Genomic DNA, 8468 nt, shown 5'->3' on the forward strand with positions numbered 1-8468 from the left:
CAGCACGTTGACTCAAACTTGAAGAATCAACCGAAGATAAACAGGAACCTTTTTCCGGCTGTACCTGGAACGTTTCCCGCTTCCTTTGAGGTACTGGAAAAGTGTGGACTCGTCAATGTCCTTCCCAACTCAGTAACCAGGTACTTCTCAGGATGCCACTTGTCGGCCCTCCTCTGAAGAGTCCTCCCCCAGTCACTTGCATGAGCTGTGGTGCCCCTCCAAGCTGAGAGCACACCCGGACACTTTGTATCCTCCCTCAGTTACAGCTCCTCGGACCAGCAGGTTCCGAGACTCAGGAACAGATGGATCCCTACCCCAGACCAGTCGGGTCTCACAGGGGCCACTGACAGGAACATGCTGTGGGATGTCAAACACCCCGTGACCAGGACCCCTCACGGGGCTAACCAGGTGCTGGAACCAGAACAGACCACACGAGTCTCTCAAACAACTCCGGAAACCCCGAATAAGTGACCCACACCTGCTTAAGTACCCCCTCCCAGACTCCTCAGTGGGTCCGGCACTCACCCTGATTGTCTCCGAGAGGGCCATACCCAAACATCCAACCAGGCCTGGTTCTCTCCTGTCATGTGCACCTCACCGTTCACATGACCAGGCAGAACATCAATCATGGCCTGGCCAGACTGGTGTTAAGTCTTACCTACACAATTAACCCTCAGTACCGTAAGGTCCCGAGGCAAAAACTAAATTTACAAAGTGTGTGACATTTGGTCCCAAATGTCATCCGCTACATTAGCTATCTGTAAGGAGGTAATTCTTTCCAATGACCACAAGTGTAAGGACCATTCTTCCCACTGACCATCACACTAATGTATCATGAGTTGTAGATTTCTAATTTTTTAGCAGGGGTTCCCCGAGACCGGAGAACTATTTCAAGGGTTCCTCGGTGTTGGAAAGGTTGAGAAAGGCTGCTGTACTGTGTAATCAAGAGCTTTTCAACTGACTACCCCATAGATGAGATTGCCTGGAGGAGGGGAACGAGCTGTATTTTTTTTTAAGGCTGTGCAGGAGCTTCATTCTGTCCTGAGGGAGAATGCAGAGTGCTCATCGTTGTCCAGTGTGCACCATTACTGCTGTATATCGGCAGACCGAGTGGTATCACTCCGCCTGTGACAGGAGCCGCTTGCTTTCTCCACCGCTGGCTTCATTCACAACACCGAGGCTCTAGGATGACGGATCAGCGATCCAGGCTTGCCAACCAGCCATCCCAGAGCAGAAGGTCGCAGGCCACATCAGAGGGCTCCACGGGCCACTGGTTGGGTACCCCTGGTTTAGATCATAGTAAGCTAATTGTCACCCAAGCCCCAGCAAGAGGACATATTTATACCAATGGTAAAGATATCACCAAATAAACTACTCATGGCCAGATTCAAGCATACATATATACATCAATACAAAAATAACCATAGGCATGATGATATAATCGGGTCACCAAGAGGGGCGGACTGACAACTCATGGGGCCCCCGGGCAATAGGAGATTATGGGGCCCCGGGCAATAGGAGATTATGGGCCCCCGGGCAATAGGAGATTATGGGCCCCCAGGCAATAGGAGATTATGGGGACCCCAGGCAATAGATTATGGGGTCACACAGTATACACACACATACAGTATACACACACAGACACACAATATACACACACAGTATACACACACAGAATACACATACGCGCACTGAAAAGGTACTGGAGAGGCAGGGCAGCTATAATCTTAGGATTTAAAAAAAATGATTTTTACATACTGTCCCTGGTTTTATTGAGACTGGCAACCCTGATGGGGCAACTTATTGGCATGGGGCCTTCGGGCAATGCCCGAATGGTCAGTCCGCCCCTGGTCACCAATACTAAATCTATCCACACCTCGGACCACAGTTAAGACTAGTAGACTGTTCCCAAAAATGATTGAATGTTATTTTTGAATTTATTGTAAAAATACCCTCTATTTTATATATAGGTACAGGAGGTCCCAGAGTCACGAACGTAATAGGAACTGTAGGCTTGTTCGTAAGTCGCAACACTACATTTGTAAGTGTAACTTCTGGTCGGAACACTGCATTCGTAAGTGTAACTGCCGCCTGTGCTTGGATGTCAGATGTTCCGGATGCTTGTTATGTTATCTGGGGCGTAGTACGGCAGTGTGGGATGTTTCCGGATGTGTCCAGAGGTGCTCAAAAGGTATCCAGGACCAGCGTGGAGCACAAGTGCCCAGCATTTTAGGCCGTTCGTAAGTAGGAGTCGTTTGTAAATCGGGTGTTCATAACTCGGGGACTGCCTGCATCTTAATAATCGCCTAGGTACTCATGAGTTAAATATACATGCCTACTCAGCCTATATACCACATCAGGTCTGCAAGCGCTCATACCACCATATATACAGTGGTGTGAAAAAGTGTTTGCCCCCTTCCACATTTCCTGTTCCTTTGCATGTTTGTCACACTTAAGTGTTTCGGAACATCAAACCAATTTAAACAATAGTCAAGGACAACACAAGTAAACACAAAATGCAATTTGTAAATGAAGGTGTTTATTATTAAAGGTGAAAAAAAATCCAAACCATCATGGCCCTGTGTGAAAAAGTGATTGCCCCCTAAACCTAATAACTGGTTGGGCCACCCTTAGCAGCAACAACTGCAACCAAGCGTTTGCGATAACGTGCAATGAGGCTTTTACAGCGTCCTGGAGGAATTTTGGCCCACTCATCTTTGCAGAATTGTCCTAATTCAGTTACATTAGAGGGTTTTCGAGCATGAACGGCCTTTTTAAGGTCATACCACAACATCTCAATAGGATTCAGGTCAGGACTTTGGCTAGGCCACTCCAAAGTCTTCATTTTGTTTTTCTTCAGCCATTCGGTGGTGGACTTGCTGGTGTGTTTAGGATCATTGTCCTGCTGCAGAACCCGTTTCAGCTTGAGTACACGAACAGATGGTCGGACATTCTCCTTCAGGATCTCTTGGTAGACAGCAGAATTCATAGTTCCTTTTATCACGGCAAGTCTTCCAGGTCCTGAAGCAGCAAAACAGCCCCAGACCATCACACTACCACCACCATATTTTACTGTTGGTATAATGTTCTTTTTATGAAATGCAGTATTCCTTCTACGCCAGATATACTTGGACACACACCTTCCAAAGAGTTCCACTTTTGTCTCATCGGTCCACAGAATGTTGTCCCAAAAGTCTTGGGGATCATCAAGATGTGTTGTGGAGAAATTGAGACGAGCTTTGATGTTCTTTTTGCTCAGCAGTGGTTTTCTCCTTGGAACTCTGCCATGCAGGCCATTTTTGCCCAGTCTTTTCCTGATGGTGGAGGCATGAACGCTGACCTTAACTGAGGCAAGTGAGGCCTGCAGTTCCTTGGACGTTGTTGTGGGGTCTTTTGTGACCTCTTGGATGAGTCGTCGCTGCACTCTTGGAGTAATTTTGGGCGGCCGGCCACTCCTGGGAAGGTTCACCACTGTTCCATGTCTTCGCCATTTGTGGATAATGGCTCTCACTGTGGTTCGCTGGATTCCCAAAGCTTTGGAAATGGCTTTATAACCCTTTCCAGACTGATAGATCTCAATTACTTTCTTTCTCAATTGTTCCTGAATTTCTTTGGGTCTCGGCATGATGTGTAGCTTTTAAGGATCTTCTGGTGGACCTTACTGTGTCAAGCAGCTCCTATTTAAGTGATGCCTTGATTGTGAACAGGTGTGGCAATAATCAGGCCTGGGTGTGGCTAGAGAAATTGAACTCAGGTGTGGACAACCACAGTTATAGTATGTTTTAACAAGGGGGGCAATCACTTTTTCACACAGGGCCATGATGGTTTGGATTTTTTTTCACCTTTAATAATAAACACCTTCATTTACAAATTGCATTTTGTGTTTACTTGTGTTGTCTTTGACTATTGTTTAAATTGGTTTGATGTTCCGAAACACTTAAGTGTGACAAACATGCAAAGGAACAGGAAATGAGGAAGGGGGCAAACACTTTTTCACACCACTGTAATAAGTAGTTACTGAGCACATACTTGTACCCACCCCATTAAAGAGCAAACAGGTCCCATAGGACTCAAGTATTGAGACAATGGTGAAGGTAGACTGATAAATAAACCACAGGAGCAGGGTACTTTACCTGAAAAAAGGGTCCAAGCAGAAGCTGGCGACTACACTGGAGTCTCCAAACGCCAACAAGCATGAGCGTTATGATGTGTATGTCGGTGGCTAAGCCGACAGCCACTGCTTTTATCTGTCCACGGTCACCGCCGGAAGTGAATTGGACGGTTGATGAATTGGTGACCCGATTATATCATCATGCCTTTGGTTATTTTTGGATTGATGTATATATATATGTATAATTGAATCTGGCCATGAGGAGTCTATCTGGTGATATCTTTACCATTGAGATAAATATGTTCACTTGCTGGGGCTTGGGTGACAATTAGCTTACTATGATCTAAAGTATTTAAATACATTTGATATTCTTAGACTGCCTCTGGCTCGATGATATCGTGCTCCTGACATGGTCCGAGAAAGAAATTAATTGTTATCGATACTAACGGTGCTTTTTTGTAACCTATATAATGTTATAGATGCATGCCGAGCTGCCCCAAGGAAGCAGAAGTCTGTGAAATGCATGGGCTTCTCTGCATATACAAGCATTTTTCTGTATCTTGTGCATTAACCCATTCCCGCCGAGCGTACACAGATGTGCATACTCGGCTTTCAGGGGTTATGCCGGGATGATGCCCGCAGCTGCAGGCATCATGCCAGTACCATTGTTTAGAGCGGGCGATCGGCTTTCCGAGGATAACAACCGATGCAGCTAAAATCCACTCGGTTGTTAACCCGGGAGGAGTGGGAGGTGACGTCCACCCCTCCCGCCCCGCCTCTCGCCACTCTTCCCGGGCCTCCCAGTGGCAACGGAGAGTCGATCGTCGATCCGGCTCTTCCGGTGGCTAGTGACAGAGTGGAACAAAGCCAGAAACGGATGGATTGCTGTCCTTCTTGGGCACCCCCTCTCTCTGGGCTCACATTACTGCCTTCCTCTAGCTGGGTACCATCATCAGAGCCTTCAAAACGATGGGCATTCTCCTAGAGCATGTACCCAACACTGTGGTGTAAAACAAAATACTGCAGCTCCCTGCCTGTATTTGTATGAGAACACCGGCAATTGTATTCAGGTAAAGCTTTAGGTGCACACTGTGCAAAAGACACTAAAACAAAATACTGCAGCTATCTGCCTGTATTTGTATGAGAACACTGGCAATTGTATTCAGGTAAAGCTTTAGGTGCACACTGTGCAAAGGACACTAAAACAAAATACTGCAGGTCCCTGCCTGTATTTGTATGAGAACACCGGCAATTGTATTCAGGTAAAGCTTTAGGTGCACACTGTGCAAAAGACACTAAAACAAAATACTGCAGCTATCTGCCTGTATTTGTATGAGAACACTGGCAATTGTATTCAGGTAAAGCTTTAGGTGCACACGATGCAAAGGACACTAAAACAAAATACTGCAGCTCCCTACCTGTATTTGTATGAGAACGCCGGTAGTTGTATTCAGGTAAAGCTTTAGGTGCACACTGTGCAAAGGACACTTATGCCACGTACACACGACCGGACATTTTGACAGCAAAGGTCCGACGGAACGATTCCGTCGGACAATTCGATCTTGTGTGGGCTCCATCGGACCTTTGCTTGCCAAAAATCTGGCAGACTTTAGAAATAGAACATGTTTTACATTTTTCCACCGGAATTCCGCCAGACCGAGAAATCCGTTCGTGTGTATGCTAGTCCGACAGACAAAAAACGATGCGAGGGCAGCTATTGGCTACTGGCTATGAACTTCCTTATTCTAGTCCGGTTGTACGTCATCACGTTCGAATCCATCGGACTTTGGTGTGATTGTGTGTGGCCAAGTCTGTTCATTCGGAAAGTCCATCAGAACTCTGTCAGAACTCCGCTGAAAGTCCGTCGGACCTAGTCCCTCGAAAAGTCCGGTTGTGTGTACTCAGCATAAGACAAAATACTGCTGCTCACTGCCTGTATTTGTATGAGAACACTGGTAGTTGTATTCAGGTAAAGCTTTAGGTGCACACTGTGCAAAGGACACTAAAACAAAATACTGCAGCTCCCTGCCTGTATTTGTATGAGACCACCGGCAATTGTATTCAGGTAAAGCTTTAGGTGCACACTGTGCAAAGGACACAGTACACTAAGTGAAAATAGTGCAGCTCTTTGCCTGTCAGTATATTATGAAGAGAATAACAGGAACGGATCTAGCTAAACTGAATACAGTGTATAAATATATATACAACACACCTGGGATGCATATATATCCTCTACACACTGTAACTGAAGCTAACTGACTCGCCTGCCTATTCTATCTAACTTAAATCAAATGACACTGTCTCTCTCTCCACCACCGCAACACACTACACAAGGCCGCCACACAGGCGGCCTTATATAGTGTGTGGTGTGTACTAAACCCCCTGAGACATAATTGGACAAAGCCACCCTGGCTTTAGCCAATCATAGCACTCAGTTTTTTTCTGTGCTGTCATTGGCCAAAGCATGCTTGGCCAATCGGCAGCCAGTAATGCACTGCAATGCCGCAGTGAATTATGGGCCATGATGCGAATTCGGAATTCGAGTCGAACATGAAGCTCATCCCTATCTGTGACATCCATGCACCTGTAGAAGTTGGAGTTTGGCAGAAGGAAGATTTATATTACATAGTTACATAGTAGGTGAGGTTGAAAAAAGACACAAGTCCATCAAGTCCAACCTATGTGTGTGATTATATGTCAGTATTACATTGTATATCCCTGTATGTTGTGTGCAAGAAACCATGAAGGGCTCCCCTGACCCCTGGGCTTCCAGTTCTGGGAGGGCATCCATGGACATCCTCCCAAAACCCTGTTTCCAGTGTTCCCCTTGGGGCATACATCCCGTGCTCTCTGACTACTGTGTCGTTTGGACACAGCGGATCACATTAAAGGACCAATCATAGCGGCCCTTTACCATGTGATCAACTAATCAGATGTAAACAGAATTGTCGGTTATTTCAGCAGTCCCTTCCTCACGCTTTGTCTCTGTGAGGAAAGGAGAGCCATTAACTTGCAAGGCTGTCTATACATTGTTTACACTGCCCTGATTATCAGTACAGCCCCATCAGCGCCGCCTATCATCACCCATCAATGCCGCCTATCAGCGCTCATCAATGCTGCCTATCAGCGCTCATCAATGCTGCCTATCAGCGCTCATCAAAGCTGCCTATCAGTGCCACCTATCAATGTTCATCAATGCCGCCTATCGATGCCCATCAGTGCTCATCAATGCCTATCAGTGCTCATCAATGCAGCACATCAGTGCCTCCTCAGCAGGATTCTGAGCTAAGGACGTCTCTCTTTGACAGGGCGGAGCCTTCACCGCGGGAAGTGTGAAGCTAAGCAGCTGAATTGAACCATTCACACTCATGGTGGTGCACATGGGAGGAGAGGGGTGGGAGGAGAAGGAGCAGATCGGCTCTCTCCTTTCCCATCTATGCAAGGGTAGAGGGGGAGCTCTCAGTGCAGGCTCTGGGCTGTATGAGAGAGATGCCCGACAGTGGCGGAACGTCAGGGCCCGTTGGCAAGTTCGACCTTTGAGACCATGGTAGTTCCACCACTGGTATAACAACATATTGTGTATAGGGTGAAATATTTTTTTCTTCAAAACTTTTAATATTGCTTGGATAGTGTTGATTAGCGGTTGATTTATGGCATGTTTTCTTATTGTTTTTAAATCAATTTTATTGAAAGTACTAGGAAATATAAGCTCAAATCTATCAACTATTTATACTGTCATTCTTGTGAGTTGGTACATAAATTGGGGAAGGCTTGTAGGGGCCTCAGTGCATTACTTTGCCCAGGGGCCCATGATGCTATTAAGATGGCTCTGTCCCTAATGCCAGTTCCCATACTGCCCCCCCCCCCCCCCACCCATTTATTTAACAGATCCTTGCCTATTAGCCTTGGCCAGAACTATTTTTAACAACTGGCTCCCATTGACTTCAATGGGGCTCAGATTCGACACCTGTACTTTAATTATGTTTGGTGAACTGAACGCTTCCCAGGTACATTCAGCTCATTACCAATCCTCACCCTCCTTCTCTTATTCCCACCCTTCCTCTCCACTTCTTGTCCCCTTACCACCCCTTTACTCCTATCCATCTCCCTCTTCTCCTCTCCCCACCAATTCCAATACACACCTCTCCTCCCCTTTCCACTTCTTTTTTCCATCCCCTCTCCTTTTTTCTTCCTTCCCCTTCCAAACTTCTCCTCTTCCAACTCATCTCCACTTTCCTCATTCAACTCTTCTCTCTTCTCCTTTATTACCCTTCACATTCTTTCTCTACTGAACCATCCCATCTTCTCCCTTTGCCTTTTCTAACCTCCCACCACCCCCACCATTTATTACTTCTCC

The sequence above is a fragment of the Lithobates pipiens genome, unplaced genomic scaffold (genome assembly GCF_037356315.1).
Source record: "Lithobates pipiens isolate NorthernLeopardFrog02 unplaced genomic scaffold, aLitPip1_a1.2 Scaffold_44, whole genome shotgun sequence".
Taxonomy (NCBI): Eukaryota; Metazoa; Chordata; class Amphibia; order Anura; family Ranidae; genus Lithobates; species Lithobates pipiens.